The following is a 24,262-nucleotide window of genomic DNA, read 5'->3' on the forward strand; positions in this document are numbered from 1 at the left end:
CTGTTTTCCTCTTTTGGCCACTTTTTCTTCTGCCTCTGGCGAATTAGCAGTATTTAGCGAGGGGACACACTGTTCTTTGTGTAGCCAGGCGCTTTAAAAATGGTTTTTATTATTATTATTATTATTGCTATGGGTTGCTCTCTGTTGCTCCAATGTGAACATTATATTGTGTATACGGTGGCTGGCGGTAGACAGTAGATCGCATTGGATTGCTCATTTGCTGCTTCCAGGCTCTTCTTCTAGAGAGCGTAACATGGCTGACGGTAACCAATGCATTCTTGTCACTTTCTCCTCTGTCACTCCTGGGTGCACTTTGTAGACTGCATAACCTAGCTGCCTGCAACGGGTTCACCCCTGTGGATTGTCCACCTGTTGATTCTGGGTTGACTCCATAGAACATTTTTACCTGGCTGGTTGTAACCAATGTTAACTTATTACAACACCAAATGCGAAAGCCCAGGGACCATTTGCTGCCTCTGTGTGATGCCTGCCCCTACAAGAATATAACAAAATATTAAGAGGAAACACCTCACCTACAAATTGGTTACATGTTTCATCATTGGTGTTCCTTTTCACCCGAGTAGGACATCTCCACCTGGGTGGGCTCAACCAAGCCTGGGAGCACTTATATGTACTATTTTCTGGACAAATATGGGAGTCCAGTTTGGTGTTAAAAATGGTTATGGGTGTGCCCTAAATTTCTTGAATCAATTGGGATCCATACCATTATCAAACAACACTCGGATGTTAATGGGAAATACAATGGTTGCAGCGTCCTTATGTCGCCTACATGTTTCAGGCAACTTCAAAATACCTTATCAGCCACTGGGCGTTTGCCAGGGCTCATAGACCTCCCTGCCTACCCTTATCGGATTCTAAAAGACTGTGTGGATAGAGGCGGCATAAGGCTCATCTTTCTGAGTAATGGTGCAAAAAACCTGTAGGATTCAAAATGATAAGTACACAGTATTAATAAAATTGTATTTTCCTTTATACAACAAAACAATCATAGCACATCAGGTCTCCCTGACGTAAAAATGACTCCTCACTCTGATCCTTGCTCACAGCAAAACATGCACACTCTGTGTTGCAGACCCTACACCATGTTACGTGTACTCTACATGCCATAAAACCAAACATTAGCTTGTATATATATAGCGGTGAGCACACCTTATCCGTCTCTGTTATATATGGCCTAGCATATAAGTGGGTGTTCTTGTGTTTCATCTAGCTCACCTCTATTAGGTTTCTACCCAGGCGCCATTGCCTCAGAGGGGGTAGACGCTTCCCGGTAGTCACACTCTTGAGCATAATACAGAGAATCATTAATGTTGTCCTGTTTATAGTGTTCTATGTCCATTTCCTCGATACTTCACTCAAAGATCTAAAATGCTGTCATGTCCAATCCACTGTTCATCCTCTATGATGCCTATGCTCTGCTTGAGGAATGATATTTATCCCTTGACACAACATATAACAGAGTGGTACAGCAATGGGGCTCACTCGTAGATGTCCCTTAGAATCATAGTCCCTCACATCACTAATAGTTTCATCAAATATACACCCATCGTATACTTTCAAGTCCATTTTTAAAACCACAAAAATGTCTCTCCTTAGGGTTGATAAAAATCTGGAGAACAGTATTAAAGGGTCTAAAATGGAGCAATCTGGGCGAATAAAAAGATATTATACAAAGGCAAAAGCCTAGCCCTTGACACATGGATTAAGAAAGGAATCCTCTTCCCCTACCAATTAGAAAATAACACATACTCAATTACATTTTCAGACCTCCAATCGAAGTTTAGCCTAGCTGACATTGAATCTACAACTTCCTGAAAATCAGATCGGCCCTTACAAAAGCCAAACTTTCCTCCGCCCAACCATCAATAGGTTTGTTTGTGACAAATATTAACAAAGTTGGACACCAGGTCTCACAGATATATAAACTCCTCCACCCCAAAACGACTAAACCTAATGAGAAGACTATAGCTTTCTGGCGACAACTGGCCCCAGCCCCACCGAAGTAACAGGAATGGTCCTTACTATGGCGATCCGTCTCACGAAATAAGATCTCCCCTGTTCTCGCCCAAACTAAATACTGGCTACTACAAAAGGCATTCTGGAACCCCTCCTGTTTATTCGCTTTAGGGCTCCGTAATGACGCAACATGCTGGAACTGTAATAAGGGGACGGGTGATATAACCCACCTTGTCTTTCAGTGCACCCTACTCAAGACGTTCTGGGACAGAATCTTTGCCTTCATAACTGACTTGTTTAAATGTACTACGGATAGAGACTCCTTCAATCTACCTACGGCCTGCATAAGCACAAACGTGAGATCTGAGGCTGACGTAGACCTACTGGACCTGTTACTTACCTCTGCAGTGAAAATGGTCCTTGCCAACTGGAAAGACATGAATAAGACATCATATAAAAGCAGGATAAACTGGATCATCGACCTCAGAGGGGCAGACAACATAACATTGCAAAACTCTCCTTGGAAACCATCCTCCAGGACGATGTGGAACTCTCTGGATGCGTTTCTAGACTCTTACGAACCTCCATGAACAAAGGGTTTACCAGGGTTCATATCTAGGAGATCTATACATTCCACCTGAAATAACTGTATGTATGTATAATGCTCATTGTAACCTGTACTAGGCGGTTATACTATGTAAGCCTCCAATACCACGTGCTAACACACACACAGAAATGTAAAAGCGTTGATACAACTAGCCCAACCGTGCTCTTCCTTTCCTTCTTTTCTTTTCTCTCAATTTTTCCTCTCTTTTGCCTGTCCTTCCTTCTTCTTATCTTTCTGTTACTGTTTGACGTGATTAGTCTCACGGTAGCCATAAAGGGGCATTACTCTCAATCGTGTATTCTCATGTAAACTTTACCTGGGATACATTATGGTTACCCTGATATATGCTTTCTGTAAACCTTGTGAAAATCAATAAAGTATTTTGAAAAAATTATATATATATATTTTTACGTGAACAAGGGCTTATGGGCTTGAAACGCGTTGTGTGTTTGGGTTTCTCTAATAAACAAGATTTCTGCCCAGAAGAAACTAAGAAACTACAGAGGTCTGTGTCTCCTTCCTCGCCTAAAACCGCCGAGTGTGGTATTGTGAAGTGGCTCGAGTTTCCAGGATATATATATATATATATATATATATATATATATATATATATATATATATATATATATATATATATATATATATATATATATATATCTATATATATATATATATAGATATATATATATATATATATATATATATATATATATATCGAACTGCACTCGTTCAGCGAAAACCAGCAAACCCCAATGTCCCGGGGGACCGCCGATCCGGACAAACAAAAGCTGACCCTGTCTTCAGGTGAAATAAATATTTTTATTTAATTTTGATGCATCGCCACCAGCATAACATTTCGGCCTGCTCAGAGGCCTTGGTCACATGACGCTAGGGGTGGGACAGACTGTTTTTAAAGTGCAAGTGCATAATTATGAGAACACATAATTGGTTGAACTATAGTGCATGGTAGTAGACATAGAAAACATTTCAATGACCACGTTTAAAAAGCCAGTAAATGTACAATGTTTAAAAAATGTTAAAAAACAGATTTACATATATACAAAGGCCAAGATGGAATTTATATACATTATTTCATTCCACGTGCAAAAGTAACCTCTATTTATTTAAAAAGGGCTAATGTTGGTGAATCTTGTCATAAGTGAAGAAATGGCAACTAGTAGGAATCGCAATAATGTGCACTTTCCCAATCTAATTCATGTTGCCCACATTTCACAACATTCAATCCATGCCTTATGGTGATTGTTAATGTAATATAACCCAAGTGGGTGAATATAACGGGTCATGTTGGATAGTTATTTTAATCACGAAATGTATTGCGGCAGAAAGCCGATGTTCAAAATAAAGCAAAGGGTGTCGTGAATAGTGATGACATAAAATAAGTAAGTAACATTAAAACACCTCCCTTGATGGATAATAGGAGTATGATCAAGTCATCATCTTGAATCATGTATCAATGCAGGGGGGTTGTGGCAGCAATATCAACATTTTGGACAACATTAGGATATCAACATACAAAAAATAATACCAGTTTACAGAAATTATGTATATGGATATCCATAGAAAGGCCATCTGGAAACTAAAGATGAGTATAGAAATTCACACTGATGTTTAAACCATGTGGTGTCTTGGTATCGAGATCAAGAATATATTTGGTCTCAAGAGCCCTTATAGCTTCACGGTTGCCACCTCTGCGAAGAGGAGGGACCGAGCCAATGGCAAAATATTTCAACAAATGGCTCTGTTTACCATGGTGTTCCTTAAAATGACGTGCCACCGGGTAGGTGGAGTCCTCAGTGTTCAAAAACAACAGAAGCCCCTGCTCTAGGATAAAAATAATCAGCACACAATGGTTTCTGTTTGGTGTATCAGTAGTGACTAAAGCACATAAACCATGTTATAGAGTCAATACGATGTGCCCAGAAAGAAATTTCAAATGAAGTAGAATTCTTCTTAGTGCAAACACTTTATTGTTCCTCTTGTTGTGGCCAACACGTGTTTCATCGCAGGGAAACAGACTGCGAATCTTCAGGGCTGGGTATAGATACAAAAATTACATTTGTATGGTTGTTCTATAAGAGTGAAGCATTGAAAAGTGGTGGGTGTACCCTTGGTGATAATACGCAGGCATGCCATTGGGTGACATAGTGTCATACAAGTGTGACTTGAAATCTCGTCGTACTGGTGACTTCAGTGTTTGTGAATAGTGATGTCCTTTATATTGTGGTTATGCAGAATGTGTGAAAGTGACTTCAGATAATCTGCGATTACAAATCTTTTTTTAAATCTTTTTGTTAATTCTTTTTTTAAAAGAAATATATATATATATAGGGGGCAAACACAATGACCAGTGTTCGTATTTGTAATATCCATTGGATAGGCTTTCGGGAACAATCTAACAGTTGGTAATAAGTGGAAACGAGTGAACAAGTAAATGTGCTTGTGAACAGGTATACAAACCATTGTAACCTGTAGTGACTTATTGGTGAGTCTGTTATATCTAAGTGATTTCTAGAAGCAGTCAATTGAACTCAAAGACAGTTAAGTACTGTAAGACCGGCAAGAAAAAATATCCTGTCACAAATACATAGATAGGCGTAATCTGATTCTATATAGTATTTATGTTGGAAAGTATTGCTGGGTACCGGATGGTAGATCCTGATGGATAAAGCACTGATGTTTATTTTCTGGTATAACTGACATGTAAAAACTGCTCCGATTTCTTGTTTGTAGTACATCCTTATGGTGGTGTCTACATCTTGCGAGGAAACAAACAATCACTCTATGTGCCACTGGTCAAGATGAGCGCCGGCACGGAAAAAAGGGGGGAGGGGGAAGGGCGGATGGGGTAAAAGTCTGTTTCATTACAGAGGTATGGAATGTTTGAAAACCAAAATATTTGTTTAGGTTTCATATCCGAACACCGAACGTGGGTCATTACCTATTTTTACAAAAAAAAACCCGCATTTCATTTTTAAGTTCAAGCACCTTTTTGGTCTGAGTTCAGTCTAAGTTATTGCGAGGTCAAATTCGAGTCCTCAACTATGTTTAGAATTTAAAAATACAATCGTTAACTCACCCTTTTGCAAAAAAAGGACTGGATTCAAGTGTTGTGGCCAAACGCCCAGAAGGGCGAGAGTGTGGAGATAGCGCTTTGGGCACGTGGTTTAGTTTATACCTATAAGTAAGCAGAAAGTGTGACATCGAAAAAATCAGATTATGACAAACCCTTATTGGGGTTAGTTTCCACGAGACAAAGGGGAAACTGTAGAGAAATAATCATACCTTATTAGGCTCATAAGGGGGCCATAACCGGGAGGAGAATTGGATTAAAGCTGTTGCGCTTAGACACGAAAATCAGGCGGGTGCACCTGTAGAGGGAGTAAGAAAAATGCCAGGCGGTGTGTTGTAACACTTCTTCTATAATAATTTTGGTGTTTAATAGAGTAGCGATTTAGCCGGTGTTAGCGGCTGGACAAGTTACCTGGTTAAGCTCGTTCTCCCTCTTGTAGTTCCCGGCGCCGTTTGTCGAAGACGGTCACCTGACCGGAAATGAGGAGGGCTATTTATGCTATGTTTCCGCTACTATCTCAGCGTTGAAAAGAAGCTAGACCGCCAACCAGTATACCATTTCGGTTTGACTAATGGCAGTTATTAGAAGAAATACTGTAAATGATAGTACAGCAAGGGTGAGAAATCGAAGGTGCTATTGGGGATTGGTTCATAGGGAAAGAAAACTAGTCCGTATTTAGCGATATTTGTTTATTCGCCAGTGAGTACTCTAATAGACGGTGTTCCGATGGACAGAGTAAATTAGAATAAAAGCTCCGAGTGTGAGCTTGGTTGTTTGCCCGTAGGAGTTCTAAAAAAGGTGTTCTAGTGGAACAAGTGGTTTAGAATAAAAACTCCTAGTTTGGGCTTGGTTTTAAATAAAGAGATGTTGGGTTTAAAGATTCTTAGTTCAAATGACAGAAGTTGCATCATTCAGCAGACGATTTAACAATGAAATACATTATTGTGAAGTACAGTTATAAACCAAATACATATGGTTACATCAGTATAGTTTCGATAGACATTACTAAGAAGGCGTTGCGGTGTGTTGATGCAGTAAAAGCATTATGACAGTATTACTCAAAAATGTTACACTGTGAGAGTCGGTTTCTTGTGTCAGCAAGTGCTAGGGTTGTTTCTGTTGTCCTTTTTACTCTTAATCTCTCTCATTCGTCTCAGTCCCCTAAGAAGTATTGCATCTCAGGGTCATAGTTCAAGCCGAATTCAATACTGTGCAGACGCATAATCCAGGTCGCTTCCTTGCGTCTCAACGCCAGTTCTCGGTTGCCACCCCTAATGTGAATAGGTACTGTATCAATACCGTAAAAGCTAATACGGAAGTCATCATTGGTTGGCTGACATTTGGCTACATGTAAGGCAACAGGATATTTGGGGTCTTGCTTCTGTATAGCTCTCACGTGTTCTGAGATCCTGTCTTTAAGACACCTTATTGTGCTACCCACATATTGTTTGCCGCAATGGCACTCGATAATGTAAACTACATATTTCGTGGTGCAGTTGATGTTCACTCTGATGTCGTAGGAGTCTCCATTAGGACCAATAAATTTCATTGTCTTGTGTTTAGCCCATTTGCACATAATGCAAAAGCCGCATTTGTAAAACCCTTTGCTGCGTTGCGTCAGCCAATCTGGAGTTGTGTCTATTCTTGGAACTGTGGGGCTTAGTCTATTCCTCAGGGTTCTTCCTTTCCGGAAAGTAATTTGGGGAATTGAGGGAATGACATCCTTTAGTACTGGATCATTTTTAAGCAGATTCCAATGTTTGGACATACTCGTGCGGATGGGTCTGTGTAGACTGTTAAATTCGGTGATCATCCTCACTGTGGATTTTTCCGCCTTGTTAGTATTGTTACATTTGAGTGTTTCTGTTCTAGTGATTTTATTGAGTCTTTTCTTGGCTGTGGACAAGGTGGCTTGTGGATAGCCACGTCTTTCGAATCTCCGTTCCATGTCTTGTACAGTGTCAGCTAGATCGCTGTCCTTGCTGCAGTTTCTTCTGGCTCTCAAAAATTCACCAAAAGGTATTGATCTGATCTGGTGTGGTGGGTGGTAGCTGTCTGCTCGAAGAATAGCATTACATGAAGTGGGTTTTCTGTAAAGTTTGCTGTGTAGTCTATTGTTGTGAACATAGAGTTCCAGGTCTAGAAATTCTATTTTAGTTTTGCTGAACTTCATAGTAAAGCTCAGTTCCCAATCGTTATGGTTGAGAAATTCGAAGAAACTTTGGAGAAGTTCGTCTGAGCCTGTCCACAGTAAGATACAGTCATCAATATAACGTCCCCAATATAGTATGGAGTCGGTATATTCACTGCCCTTGGTGCCCCAGATGTGGTTGGTTTCGAAGGCACCCATAAACAGATTGGCAAAAGATGGCGAGAATTTGGAGCCCATGGCCACTCCACGTTTTTGTCTATACCAGATTTTCTGGAACATGAAGAAGTTGTTGTTGAGGATAATGGTCATCATAGAGATTAGCATTTGGGTATGTGCCCATAAGGACGCTGGTCTGTTAGACAGAACCCGTGATATAGCCTCGATGCCCAGAACAGGATTAATGCTCGTATAAAGTGCAACCACATCCATAGTCACTATGGTGGTGTTAGGTTGCCATTCTAGGTCACTTAGTACACTTAGTATGTGCTTGGAGTCTTGAATGAATGAGGGTAAATTTTTGACCAGAGGACCTAGAAACAAATCCACATACTCCGCCAATCTCTCGGTTGGGCCCCCTATGCCCGAGACAATAGGTCTACCCGGTGGGAAGGGGAGATCTTTGTGAATTTTGGGGAGGGTGTAGAGCCACGGATATGTCGGTTTGTGTACCTTGAGGTACAAATATTCTTCTTCATTCAGTAGGCCATCTTCTTTCCACTTTTGTAAGTGATCATTAATTAGTCTGGTGAGGGTGTTCATTGGGTTAATGGTGATTAGTTCATAACAAGAGGTGTCAGCCAATTGGCTTAGTACCTCATTGTTATAGTCGTCTGCATTCATGACTACAATGTTCCCTCCTTTGTCCGCTTCACGGATCACAATGGTGGAAATCTGTGTTAGTGTAGCGAGGGCAAGACGCTCTCCTTTGGTGAGGTTGTCTTTGAATGTGAATGTTTCATTGAATTTTTTTGTGTTTAATTTGTTGATGTCCTCAAGAACTCGCTTGTGGAAATTGTCAATCGTGTTACCACCTGGTAGTGTCGGTGTCCAAGTGGATTTGTTTTTCAAGCCACTAACAACCCCCAGATCTGTGTCGATGTTCAATTCTTCCAAAAGTTGTCCCATCTCTAAGGGACTGTCCTCACATTCAGTAATAGATAACAATAGGTGAATTGCTTGTATATCTTTTATTGTAGTCACATTGTTTGTTAACACATCAGGAATATTTTTAACATTTCTCGTGTTTGGAGTTTTTCCAGCAAAATATTTCCTCAATTTAAGGCTCCTTACAAATTTAAAGAGGTCTATTTTGGTTTGGCATATATCTCCTATTGAAAAGGGATTGAAATTTAAGCCTTTGGAGAGAAGATTAGTCATGTCGGGAGTAAGAGGAAAAGAGGAAAGGTTGACAATTTGGACCTCGTTGTGATCACTCTCTATCTCCTTGCTGTTCCTGACCTCAGTTTTTTCCTGTAATCTTCGTTTCCCACCCCTGCTGCCTCTGTGGGTCTTTGCTCTGCTGGGTCTCTTTGGGGTTGTGTTTTGTTCCCTTTGCGCATCCTTCCTAGTTCCACTAAAAAAGGGGTGCTGTTGGTGTCTAGTAGGTCTCGATCGGGTTCGCTTACACCCGCTGAGTTGAGTGAAGCATCACTGGATGAGACAGAGCTCGGGGCGGATGTGACGTTGCCACTTTTCCTTGGGTTGTCCGACCGAATTAGAGAATCGTATTTCCGATCATAAGTAAAGATGCGACCATTACGGTAGTCTGCATCATCTCTTTTAATTTGTCTGGCCTTCCTGTTCTTTATTTCTTCCTGATGTTTAAATAGAACCTCATCCAGAATGGTGTAATTCTTTACAGTTGGTTCTGGTAGGTTGAGGTCTTTGATTTCTTGCTCCAGTATCGCAATTTCCCCCAGTAGTTTGCTGGACTTGCGATCTGCACTTTCTATCAAGATGTCCATCAGGGCAAAGGAGTTGTTGGTGACAGACTCTTCCCATTTTTTTACTAGATCTAGATCGAGATCATCATACGTTGGGAATGTATTGGAGCGTAAGCCTCTCGGTATCTGTTTTAAGCGCATGTATTGTTTTAAGGTCGTAGAGTCCCACCAGCGTGAGTTCTCTTGCTTTTTTAGTCTCTCTAGTTTCTTGAATTTTTCTTTAAGGCCCTCCACTCGGGGTGGACCTGCATTTGCCGTTGCTGTGTGAGTAGGCATGCCTTTGGCTATGTTATCGAATAAATCTGCCGCTATTTTGTCTCTATCCATATTGGTACGGAGATATATTTCAATTAGTTGTCGGTCAATGTGCTTGATGTGGAGATGTGGTTTGTTGGAGAAAAGTAAAGTTACGGGGGGCAGCCTATCCTGGAAATCAATAAGCTGTAGATCTGCTAAGAGGGTTTAAGGTATTCCAGATTAAAGAAGGCGCACAGCCGAGTAACCGTATGGTATTGTGGTGAAGTAGGGTATTATTTTCCAGGCAATGGGGCGGGCGGTAATCCCTCGTGACCGCTCAAAGGTGGATCAGAAATCCACACAAAATGCACAAAAACAACAGAAGCCCCTGCTCTAGGATAAAAATAATCAGCACACAATGGTTTCTGTTTGGTGTATCAGTAGTGACTAAAGCACATAAACCATGTTATAGAGTCAATACGATGTGCCCAGAAAGAAATTTCAAATGAAGTAGAATTCTTCTTAGTGCAAACACTTTATTGTTCCTCTTGTTGTGGCCAACACGTGTTTCATCGCAGGGAAACAGACTGCGAATCTTCAGGGCTGGGTATAGATACAAAAATTACATTTGTATGGTTGTTCTATAAGAGTGAAGCATTGAAAAGTGGTGGGTGTACCCTTGGTGATAATACGCAGGCATGCCATTGGGTGACATAGTGTCATACAAGTGTGACTTGAAATCTCGTCGTACTGGTGACTTCAGTGTTTGTGAATAGTGATGTCCTTTATATTGTGGTTATGCAGAATGTGTGAAAGTGACTTCAGATAATCTGCGATTACAAATCTTTTTTTAAATCTTTTTGTTAATTCTTTTTTTAAAAGAAATATATATATATATATAGGGGGCAAACACAATGACCAGTGTTCGTATTTGTAATATCCATTGGATAGGCTTTCGGGAACAATCTAACAGTTGGTAATAAGTGGAAACGAGTGAACAAGTAAATGTGCTTGTGAACAGGTATACAAACCATTGTAACCTGTAGTGACTTATTGGTGAGTCTGTTATATCTAAGTGATTTCTAGAAGCAGTCAATTGAACACAAAGACAGTTAAGTACTGTAAGACCGGCAAGAAAAAATATCCTGTCACAAATACATAGATAGGCGTAATCTGATTCTATATAGTATTTATGTTGGAAAGTATTGCTGGGTACCGGATGGTAGATCCTGATGGATAAAGCACTGATGTTTATTTTCTGGTATAACTGACATGTAAAAACTGCTCCGATTTCTTGTTTGTAGTACATCCTTATGGTGGTGTCTACATCTTGCGAGGAAACAAACAATCACTCTATGTGCCACTGGTCAAGATGAGCGCCGGCACGGAAAAAAGGGGGGAGGGGGAAGGGCGGATGGGGTAAAAGTCTGTTTCATTACAGAGGTATGGAATGTTTGAAAACCAAAATATTTGTTTAGGTTTCATATCAGAACACCGAACGTGGGTCATTACCTATTTTTACAAAAAAAACCCCGCATTTCATTTTTAAGTTCAAGCACCTTTTTGGTCTGAGTTCAGTCTAAGTTATTGCGAGGTCAAATTCGAGTCCTCAACTATGTTTAGAATTTAAAAATACAATCGTTAACTCACCCTTTTGCAAAAAAAGACGGGATTCAAGTGTTGTGGCCAAACGCCCAGAAGGGCGAGAGTGTGGAGATAGCGCTTTGGGCACGTGGTTTAGTTTATACCTATAAGTAAGCAGAAAGTGTGACATCGAAAAAATCAGATTATGACAAACCCTTATTGGGGTTAGTTTCCACGAGACAAAGGGGAAACTGTAGAGAAATAATCATACCTTATTAGGCTCATAAGGGGGCCATAACCGGGAGGAGAATTGGATTAAAGCTGTCCTCAGTGTTGATGGCCCTGATGTGCTGGAGTATCCTTTTGTTCACCTGCAACTTGGTGCTACCCACGTAACGCAGGGCACACAGACACTCCAGCACATACACTGTGAACTCTGTTTTGCACGTTAATTGCTTGGTGATAAGCAGAGGAACATCAGAAAAAGGGGTTAAATACTCAGTCATATTCATGCCATGCCTGCAAGCCTTGCAGGTCAAACATTTTTTGAAACCTTTGATGGCCTTGAACCAGGGCGTTGATATCACAACCTCAGGACTGGATTTGACCAATGCTTCGCTAAGGGAATAAGCTTTCCTACATGAGATGTCAGGTCTGGCTGGCATTATATGACCAATCACTGGATCAGACTTAATGAGATTCCAGTTTTTGGAAATGATTTTCCTTAATGCCTGAAATTGACGATTGAATGTTAATACTAATCTGACAGGTTGATTAGTATTGTCCGTCTCTTTAATTGTAGATCTCCTAGGTTGTAGGGCTGTCTCCCTAGGCATAGCATTAACCTTACGGATGGCTGCATCTATTGTGTTCTGAGCATAACCCCTGGCCAGAAAACGGGCTCTACTGTCACATTGGGACTGTTTACATTGTTCCTCTGTGCTACAAATCCGTCTGATGCGCAGCATGTCCCCGTAGGGGATGCTGCGAATCAAATGTGGCAGATGATGACTCTTGGCGTGGAGCACAGTGTTTCCGGAAGTCGGTTTGCGTAACAACGTAGTGTGTAACTTGTTGGTGATCAAGACCCTGACATCCAAGAAATCAATACATGTTTGACTCATGTTATGGGTAAACTCCAGGTTGTATGTGTTGTTATTCAGTTGTGCATGCCCCGCCATATAAGAAAAATATCGTCAATATAACGATACCATTGGGCTACCAGATTAGCCATAATCAGACCGTGCGTACCCATGAGGGCCTGCCTCTCCCAGTAGCCCATATGCAAACAGGCATAACTGGGAGAGAAACAGGCCCCCATGGCCACACCCCTGATTTGTTGAAAGTATTGGCTGTTAAATTGAAAATAATTGTTGTTTAAACAGAAGGAAATCATGGCAATCAGCATTTTGTTATGTTCCACATATTGCACAGATCTGTTACCCTAGAAGAATTGTACAGCCCTCAGTCCGTCAAGGTGCTTGATGCTCGTATATAATGACGAGACATCAAGCGTGATTAACCAATAATGTGGCTCCCACTCCACTGTCTCTAATTTTCTCGGAAAGTCACTGGAATCTTGCACATATGATGGTAGTGCAGTGACAAAGTCTTGGAGAAAAAAGTCGATGTATTTTGTGACATTTTCCAACAGACCATCTCTGGCAGAAATAATGGGCCTCCCCGGCGGTTTGTTATTGTCTTTGTGCACTTTGGGGATTAGGTATAATACCGGCATCACAGGAAAATCTTTCTTCAAAAACTTGAATTCATCCAAGCTCAAGAGGTCGGCACTTTTCCAACCCACCAATAAACTTCCCAGATTATTCTGTGCCAACCTGATCTCTGAGAGGTCACAACGCTTGTAGCAAGAAGCATCATTGAGTTGTAGATATGCTTCTTCCAGGTAGAGTGTTCGTGGCCAAAGTAGAACATTGCCACCTTTATCGGCCTGGCGAACAATGATTGAATTATCAGCCTGGATTTTTTTAACCAAGTTGTAGTATTTGCTGTTGTAAATCCCTCCTTGGTGTTTTGATTTGAGGGTTGAAACATGCAATTTTTTGATGCCAGCAATAGCAAGGTCATGGAAAATGTCCAAGTTGTCATGGAGTGTTAACGGCGAAAAGGTAGACTTCGGTTTGAATTTGGTTAAACCTGGAGTATTGTATATCTCAGCGACATCTTGTGATGCAGAAATTGCACCTTCCTCACGTAATGCGGTCAAATCATGGAGAAGTCCCACATCATTAGCAGTAACAACAGAGGTAGAAAGGCCTTATATATATATACCCATCGTGCATGTGTAGTTGGCCAAAAATGGTTTTGGCTCCTAATTCAGGACTGCAGACCACATAAAGAATACACAACACTCTATGCCACTCCACTCTATGACACTCTATGACACTCTTCGCCATTCAAGTCTATGACACTCCGCAACATTCGCCTCTAACCAACAAACTTTTAGCCATGCAGACTAGCAGCCACACTGGTGTACAAAATGGCTAAAACACATTGGCAAAGCCAATATCTTTTGCATAGGCAAGACCTATTGGCTTTGCCATTGCTTGCGCTCAATTTACAGCTGCTGTAGCAGGAAAATTTGATTTTGGTAACCTCCTGAGACAAGAAGATGATGCACATTAGAGAAGTGTAGCATGCTTCAAAATGGAGTGCTTGATTTGAATAGTCTTAGAGGGGAGTAGCTTACGGTGAAGTGGCATAGGGTAGAGGGGATTGGTGTAGAGTGTATTGGTGTAGTATTGCAGAGTATAGTGCTGTAGAGTGCAGTGGCGTAGAGTGAAGAGGAATATAATTCAGCAGTCGACAATGCAGTGTCATAGGATTCAGTGGCATAGATTAGAGTGTTGCATAGTAGAGTACAGTGGTGTAGACTTCAGTGGTGCAGAGCAGAGTACATTACAGTGGCATAGAGTGGTGCTGCTTAGAGTGGCGTAGAGTGGTGCAGAGTTGAACATAATGCCATAGAGTGCAGTGGTGTAGAGTGGAGTGATGCAGAGTTCAGTGGTGTAGAGTGCATTGGTGTACAGTGTAGTGTGATAGAGCAGAGTACAGTTGTGCTGTGTACAGTGGGGCAGAGTAGAGGTCAGTGGTGTGAAGTGCAGTGGAGTAGGGTACAGTGGTGTAGAGTGCAGTGGTGTAGAGTAGAGGGGCGCAGAGTGGAGTGCAGGTGGTGTAGAGTGGCGTACAGTTGTGTGGAGTGGCATAGAGTAGAGTGGATATGTGTAGAGGGCATTGGAATACAGTATTGCAGAGTATAGTGGCGAAGAGTGCAGTGCAGTGACAACAAATTCAATGGTATAGAATGCAGTGCTGCAGATTACAGTGGTGCATAGTAGAGTGTAGTGGCGTAGAGTGTAGTGGTGCAGAGAGGAGTGGTGCAGAATAGAGAGGCATAGAGGGCAGTGGCACAGAATACAGTGGTGTAGAGTGCAGTGGTGCAGAGTACAGTAGAGTGGCATAGAGTGCAGTGGAACAGCGTGGTGAAGGGTAGAATGGTGTAGAGTGCAGTGGCGTAGACCATAGTGGCATAGAGTGGAGTAGCGTAGGGTACAGTGGCATAGAGCGGACTAATACAGAGTGTAGTTTCATAGAGGACAGTAGTGCAGGGTAGAGTGACCTAGAGTTCAATGGCGGAGAGTGCAGTGTTGCAGAGTAGAGTGTTGTAGAGTGTAGTTGTGTAGAGTGCATTGGCGTAGAGTGCAGTGGCATAGAGAGCAGTGTCATGAAATACTGTGGTGCTGTAACATAGAGTGTAGGTGTTTACAGTGTAGTTGCATAGAGTGCAGTTGCTTAGAGTGCATTGGCACAGAGTGCTGTGGCGTAGAGTGCATTGGCATAGAGTGCAGTGGCATAGAGTGCAGTGGAGTATAGGGCAGTGGTTTAGAGTAGAGTAGCACAGAGTGCAGTGGCATAGAGTGGAGTGATGCAGAATGCAGTAGAGTTGCATAAAATGCAGTGGCATAGAGTGTAGTGGTGCAGTGTAGATTGTTTCAGAGTAGAGTTAAGTGCCGTAGATTGAAGTGGTGTACGATAGAGTGCAGTGGCGTAGTGTGACATAGAGTAATGGTGTAAAGTGGTGTAAAGTGCACTGATATAGTGTGCAGTGGTGCAGAGTGGATTAGAGAGGCATACAGTGGATTGGCACAGAGTGCAGGGGTGTAGAGTGGAGTGGTACAAGTAGAGTGCACTGGCACTGAGTCGAGTGGCGTTGAGTGGAGTTGTGAAGCGTAGAGTTGAGTGGCCTAGACTGGAATGGAGAAGAGTGCAGTGGCATAGACTAGAGTGGTGCACAGTGGAGTAGAGGGCAGTGTTGAGAAGTGCAGTGGCATGGTGTAAAGTGGAGTGGTGAAGAGTAGAGTGTAATGGCATATAATGGTGCAGAGTAGAGTGGATTGGCGTACAGTGGAGTATGCATGGTGTGGTTGCACACTGCCATTACAGACACACATTTTCAATTGAAATGACAATCACATTTGCACAGACATACAGTTTTACTAATAAAACTATACAGTGCACAAATGATAATGTGTGGAAATGTCATAACCCAGTGTATTGATTTGGTTTGATCATATTAAAGTATTTGTTTCCAACACATTTCAGAATTAACAAAAACATTTGCTTCATTTGTACTTTGCTGTTTATGATATATTCTGAAATACTTGCACAGTTCTTTTAAATGTTGCTGTGTGCTATAAAAACACTTTCCTCTGCACTACAGTATTCAGTAAGATTGTAAAAAAAAAACCTCATACTTTGAAGTCAGAGAAAGAAAAGTAAACGCCAAGCTCTATCGGAAGACCTCTGTCTTTGAATGCACAGCAAATGTGACAAGATAAGAATAAGATTTACAAGCCTTTTTAGAGAAAGGAGTACTCATGAAAGGCAAAGGTAATGTGAAAAGTCTTTCCTCCTTTACTGACAGCCTGAAAGAGGATGGGGAGAGGAGCCTTGCAGCTAGAGCGGTCGACCTCGGACCTGGGGAACCGGGTTTGAGGCTTTGCAACGACCCTCAACATCCTGTGATTCTGGGCAAATCACTTAATCTCCCCGTGCCTAACAAATGAATGTGTTCATCTGTAACGAAACTGGTGCTCATGTAAAGCACCCTGATACCTGAGGTCTCGGGTCTAGTTTGCGCTATATATAACTCTAAAAAAATATAAAATAAAAAAAAGGCCGCAAGTCAGAAAATGTGAGTTACAAACCACAATGACAAGCAATCAGTGGAATGAATTCCCAGAGAAGCTTTATGAATGTCCCCAAGGTGTCTTTAGCAAACCGGACAGCTGCACTGTCTGGTAGGCTTCGACCTATAAATTATCGATTCTGTAGGCCTCAGGGCCAAGCCCCTCCATCTACACAGTGGAAAGCAACAGCAGGAACAAATTCCAAGCTGCCTAAGTAGCAACAAGCATTTGCAATGCAACTGTCTCGGCTTTAGTTAAGCTTAAGGAATTCTGTTTGTAATTACGTCGCTTTTAGCTTTGCTTTTATTATTGTTTTTTTAAACGTTTATGTACATACCATGCATATGTATGTATATGTATGCATGCATTAATATAGGTATTTATATAGATATGCAGTTACGGGCCGTAACCTGGCATGAAGCAAAACATGTGCCTTCAAAACGATTGCATAGGTTCTGCTCGCGGCACTTGTAACTGCCGCCTACCCAGTGCACACTACAGACAGTGCCCCGCTGCCCCTGGGGGATTTACACGTACTTTGAGCAAGAGATTTTCACAAGTTCCTTGTATGGCACGGTTATGCACACCTGGCTATTGCCAAAGAGCAACAATTTAAGTAGAAAGACTACAAAGGGACGATCACCCGAGCAAGTGCCACATTCCAGGTACTAGGGAAACCGGGCCTGTTGAAACCATCCCTCCCTCCCCACACCCTCATGATTCATGCTGCTGCGCCCAAGTAACTCTGATGACTAACTTCTTTCCTGGAAAAATAAAAGAGAAGAGGAATGGTCTGTTCTTGCAGGGGTAGCACGGGCACACATTAGTGCACGAGAGACCTGCCCTGGGTCTTCACATACCCGCTCCAAGCCCCATGACCGAGAATAAAACTGATGACCCCAGGGACACAATAGCCTCTAAAGTGGAGGGAGATTCCGGCCTCCCCAACCCGCTCAGTTATCTGGTGGAGCCCTGAGCACTTCTAACAGTAATCTGGCTGACCCGGGCGGACCTCAGAAGTGGTGCAAACATGTTATTGTTTTAGTGCGGGTGTTCTGTAGTGAACACAACATCACGTGTGTAGTGGTAAGGGACATTAAATGGTTAACACGGCAACAAGTGTGTGACTTAGGCCACATCAACCTGTCAAAGTTGTAAATCCCCCCACACGTGTTAGTACCACCTCAAGTAAAGCTTAAATGTATGGGAGCAGAGCACTGGGCGTAGCAGGAAACCAAGATATTGACCAAATTGAGGGCAGGCAAAAGTATAGATTTTTCTTCTATTCAAGGGGGCGCAGCGTGCACTGTGTAACCAGGGGAGAGACGAGAGCGACTATTCAGAAACGGTAGTGCTCGGCAGAGCGCTATGGGTAAGTCAAGCCCTGGTGGCCTACAAACGGGGTTCGTCCAGTTTTCATTTAGGGTGTAGTGTTTAAAAAAATGCAGCACGCTGAGACAGCATGTGAAAGGGGTGATCTGAAAGTAAGGCACCACCAGACAGAGGGGCCTCCTGCAGCTTGTGGGTGGTCCCGGAGCGGAAAGCTGCCGCCGCCCCCTCTCAGGCCTCTGAAATGCCAGTTTCTAGGAAATTCCAGAGAATCTGTGGAATTTCCTAAAGAAGCAGGAAGGGGCCAGAAAGCATTCAGGTGTCGTAAAGGGTCCTCAGTTTAGTTTATTGGCTGTAGCCAGGCCTGTGTCTGTACAAGAAACACAGTCAACTTATGAATGATCCAAGGCCCCAGTACACAAAACATTAAGCACGGAGCAATCGTAAAGGCGTAGACCAAGCGCGGTCTGCCTACCAAGACCAGCAGGGAAACAGACTATAAGACGCCAATCTGTCCCAGTAGGGTCACATCACACACAACGCCGCCAAGTTCACAGAGAAAGAGCGCGGTATTTACCTGACGAGCGCCAAAGCCCACACAAAGAGGGGCATTAATCCCCCACTGAGAGACAGACTCCTCCCCTCCACTGGGTCTCTTTCAAAAGATGCCTGAGGCTGAAGCCAGCACCCAACAACCAGTGACCCGCTTACCTTGACAATGCCATTGCAAGGTATTTATTCAACCTCCACTTAAAATCACACAGCCATCAGATTCACCCCACGGAAAGACTCACCCCTCATGGAATGCTACTCCACAACATAACCAAAGTGTCATCCCCCGACATTTAGACTCACTCGTCACACCCTAACATCTGGTCATTTTGCACCACAAGCCTACTGTTACTCCAACCTCACAAATGTGTAACAGCACTTGTATTAATAACTTCACCCCACTAATAAACCACGACTCACAAAATATGAGAGAGACACCCCAACATGACAAGGCCCTCCCACAAGACGGTCGCCTCAAACTCACCTGTAATAACCCCTAAGTAATCACCATTACACACAAGGCCTTAAAGCTACACGTTCGAGTAACTAGATCTAGCCGAAATAAAATTACGAATACGCCACCCATGATACTACAAAAATAAGCCAGGGATTAGACCATCCGTAAGGAGGAAGGTAAGCAAAGGAAACACTACAGTCAATTCAAAATGTATTATTACTCAAAGGTTTTAAAGCGCCCCTCCCCCATCCAATTCTCTACATCTGTGCCCACTGGACTCTTACCTTACTCCATGCCCATGGCAAGCCGCCCTCTGAGGCCCCATGCTGTCCGCCTTTACTAGGGCTCGGAATAGAGCAGATGCTGCTATCCTGGTGCTTGCGCTGCTGGCCATTTGGATTGTTCAAGTGCCTTAAAGTGCGGAGAGTAAACAATGTCCACGCGCCGCGCTCTGAGCTCAATCTCTAATGTGGTGGCTGGCTCGCGCAGCCGCCTTACAAGGCGACAAAAGTTACCCACTATTAGGGTAGGGAGCCACGCAGTTGACGGACGATAGGTGGAGCCCCAGCAGAAACTGTTATAGTCCTGAGCATGGTGGGTGAGGTAACAGGAGCAGGGAAGGAAAGGAAAACGGGAAACAGGGGAGGGGACACGAGGGAGAGAAGGAGGAGCAGCGACATAGACTTTTCTCTTCCCCAGACTTCCTTTTGCTGTAAAAGATTTCTAATCTTTATGGGGCAGGCTCCATAAAGATAACAAATCTTTTACAGCAGAATAATAATAATCTGAGTTTATACAGCGCCTGGTTACACTAGCCAGTGTGTCCACGCGCTAGCAAATTGGCCCCCAGCCTACTGAACTATTACGACCTCCCCAGCCCGGGCCCAACTTTGCCTATCCCCTAGGGAATAAGTAGGTTTTTAAATCTTTGCGGAAGACCACCTCCGAGGTTTCCAAACGGAGCCTGAGGGGAAGGTTATTCCACAGACGGGCAGCCAAGAACCGGAAGGAACTCCCTCCCATTCTGGCTCTTCTGATTTTAGGAACCTGCACTAAGCCCACCTCCTGAGATCTCAATTGACGAGTCAGGGTATAGGGTGTTAGGAGGTTAAGAAGAAAGCGAGGTCCTTTCCACTGCATAATCCGATGACTAACAAAGAGGGCTTTGAACTGGACACGCTCCAAGAAGGAAGTCAAGGAACCCTATCTGAAAAGGACGGGGGTAAAAGAGAAATAAGAACGTCACTAGGACCTCTTCTCCAATGGCTGGCCACCGTTTAGCATGAACGTGAGGCCAGCCAATGGAAAAGAGGGGCGGGGCTTAACCTCTCTAGAGAGAAATACTCTATGTCATTAAATGTCGCCAGCTCGACTGCGCATGTGCGCAGTCTTTCGCAGGGCGAGACCTAAAAAGTACACTTTTTAATGGATGTTTTGAGCAGTTGCAGTATTCCACATTCATTTTGTGAAGGTCATACAGAAAATGTCCCTGTGCCTTTGCGGCATATAGACTGCTCCTTTGCACCCCTTCCTCCCCACACCCCACTGGGGCTCATCTGAGATTAGCTTTCATTGCTGCTCAAAGCAACATAAAGGAAAGTTAACATTATGAGGTAAATATTCTTCATCTGTGTATCCAAAGCCTGAAACAACTTCGCTCTACACATAAGGCTTTCAACAGCACTCTAGTAGTTACGAAATAGTTTAAAACAGATCTCTCCAAAGCGCATCTTATGTGTCTCTTATAAGATACTTCCGAGCTATTAAGGCCAGTCTGGGTTCAACTTCCACTTTATTGATTATTGTATACATTCCAAATAGTCTCCAACAAGCCTCCATGTACAATTTATTTCTGATTCAAAATTATTACATCTACATATTCAACAGCCAGGCTATCTCTGCTGACACCTACCCGCAGGGGTACCTATTAGCAAAGACATTTCCCCACTCTCTCTTTTGATAGGAGGGCACGTTTGTAAAGTTAGTATCTCTGCACAACCAGGATTTTAGTCTAGGTTTCTACTCGTCTGCCCACATGCAAATTGCCTTCTCAGGACTTGCTTGGGTTACTGGAAATGTAAAGGAATAAGACAATGTTCTTTTTGTTCTGTTTCTCACTTTGAGGGTCCGAGGCATGATAGTGTGTAGTCATAGCTTTAAGATTTATCTCAGATCAGTCACAAAAACAAAACCTCCATGAAATCAGCTCAACAATATAAATCAGTTCACAGCATTTCATCATAACAGATAGACAAAGATTTCCTATAACGTGTTGTGTCTGCACAGGAGATATTGCTTTGTTGTGTTTACTTTTGCTCGTGCCGCGTTCTAATGACATGCACTCCGTATTCCAATTTGGAATGATGGAGTGGACACAGTGACCGCGGTGGGGCCGGCTCGGGAGCAGCGAGAAGAAGGACAGTTGTCTAGGTGGTGCTCTTAATTGGAATAAATCCTGTTTAAAATAATTCTGTGACTTTTTGATTACCAGTGGCGGCTCCTCCGCTATGGTGGGAGAGCGTGGCCTCACTGCTTTTGAGTAGTGGAAAGGAAATGTTTTTAAGGTATTATCATTTTATGTTTCCTATGGGGGCTGGCGGGCCTGCTCTGTTCACGGAACAGGGCAGCGCAGGAGTGGCTTGCCCATTTCTAAGTGAGCAAGGACTGTTTGGTCGGCCCTCACAGGCCGCCCAAAACCAGTCATGCGCACTTTCCCTGTTCTCCAATGCAATGTTGTGATTTGTCAGGGGAGCCTGGCTGTTCTTCCTGGCTTTCTGTCGCACGAGGAGAGCAGGAGCAGAGATGCGGTTACCCGGCACCGGGGCAAGGTAAGTGTGTAATAATTTTTTTCTTTCTTCTTTTTTCAACCTCAGGGCCCCCGTGCCCGCTCTCACCCCTGCGCCCACCCAGCCACCTGCGAGTCATGTCAGCTGCCACTGTTGATAACTTTACACACAGATGCTAAGGGTTATAAGAACATTCACTGGACTCCTTTACCTTATTCCAGTGTCCGGTGAGGGAAAACGCATGCGATTATTTTAAATTAATGAATGGACTGTGAGTGCAGAAAAAGTATGACTTAAACTTGTAGTAATCCTGGATTACTCCTGGCTTATTCCTTGCATTCAGAAGTAAGCCAGGAGTAAGTGCCAGCAAAAAGTTTGTGAACTGAGCCCAATCTCTGCAATACAATGTGCAGTGCGAGACTGCTGCATATCAGTTTTGCAGCTGCTCCCCTTTTATATCATTAGTTTGAACCATGCCTCTCTTGCTTCCGGTATGATCTCTTTCAGCTGCAAGCACTTTCAGGAAAAGACAGTCACTCATTCTTCAGTGACCACTTGGTCAGATGTTCCACTCTTATTTCGATTCACCTGTCTCCATGGTTACGGTGGAGCGTGCATTGTCCTTCAACGCGAGAGCCTTGAAAAGTGGAATTTCCGATGGATAATCACATCTTCGTCTTCTAGTCCCCCCTGTTGCAGAAACAAAATGCATGATGTTAAAATTGGAAGCCTTTGAAATCAGGCTCTTCAAAAGCTTAAAAAGATAATAAATACAACATTGATCACTTAGATTCAGATAATGGTATATATGAAAACAAGCATCCCTGTACTATACAAGGGAAATTGGGTTAAAGGGAGAACCATGTGAAGAATGGTCTGCAGTGAACCAGTAACACGAAAAACATAAAGGTTAATCTATGATGTCTGAGGTTCTACAACCAGAAAAGGTGGTGGGGATCCCAAAACGTGTTTTTCTTCCAATGCATTTTAAACTGACTTTTGTATTGGACACAGCACGAAAACAGACAGTCGGATATCCATGAAATTTGGCAGGATTATAGATTACGGTGTGCAGATGATTCTTTCTGGTAGTATTTTTGAAGTTTCAATGAATTTTATGTTAGCGATATCTGTGGCAGCACTAGGTTCTCAAAACTTTGTGAAAGTACAGCAGTATATCTAGATGACAAGGCATTATGTGATTGGCTAATGACTGCCTTTATAGATAGCCCTGTTTTTTTTAAACACACTTTGACTGTCTTCTGGGTTAGGGCCTTAGCTATAGATATGTTTTAGGTTTTATATTTTCCCCTACCTATTACTTTATTAGTGTGGTAGTGGGTAGGGAAAATTAATTATTTAAAGTTTTCTATACATTTAAAAAACATGTACGGAGTACCATGATACTTCCCAGGAAGTTCTGTGTTACTTCAAAAACATAAAGGATAGTGTACTACAGTGCATTTTCAAATTTTTACATATTTAATTATTTACAAAATGTTTACAGAGTACAACGATAATACCTACAAATTATCATGCTACTTAAAAAAAGTTTTCATTTATATTTGTTAAAAAAATTATAAATACATTGTACTAAACTATATGTCAACAATGTAGAGTACTACGGTGCATTTTTTTATTTTCTATATATGTATTTTTTTCCTGTAACTACCCAGGTCCTTTGTTGAAACTAGTACGGTTCACCTAAAACTTAAAATAAAGAAAAATAATATAAATACATTTGATTACCTATTACCACTTTAATAAACTGGAAATAGGTAGGTAACAGCAATAAAATCTACTACTTACCTAACTTCGCACTGAAAACTACATGGCTGCCTTTTACATTTTGAAAAGACAGCCATTAGTCAATCATATACTGCCTTCTCAACGGCATGTACTGCAGCATACCGCAAAGCTACAATGGTATAGCGCATATATTACTAAGTATATTCAGACCTATAACTTTACCACTACTTAAACTGTTTACACCTACCAGCTATAATCCTGCCTCATTACATCTACATCCGTTCACCCAATTCCACGATTTAAACTGCCACATTCCACTCTGCACCACCACACTCTATGTCACTCCACTGTAAGCCACTCCACTGACTGCTATTCTGCTCTACGCCACTCCACTCTACGTCACTCCACTATACACAACTCTACTGTGTGTCCCTCCACTCTATGCCACTCGACTCTACACGACTGCACGCTAATCCACTGTGCACCATTCCACTATACCGCTCTCCACTCTCTACCACTCCACAGTACCCTATTACACTCTATGCCACTCCATTCTACAACACTCCAGTCTACACCACACCACTGTAT

The sequence above is a fragment of the Lissotriton vulgaris genome, chromosome 4_1 (assembly GCF_964263255.1).
Source record: "Lissotriton vulgaris chromosome 4_1, aLisVul1.2, whole genome shotgun sequence".
NCBI classification, from domain to species: domain Eukaryota; kingdom Metazoa; phylum Chordata; class Amphibia; order Caudata; family Salamandridae; genus Lissotriton; species Lissotriton vulgaris.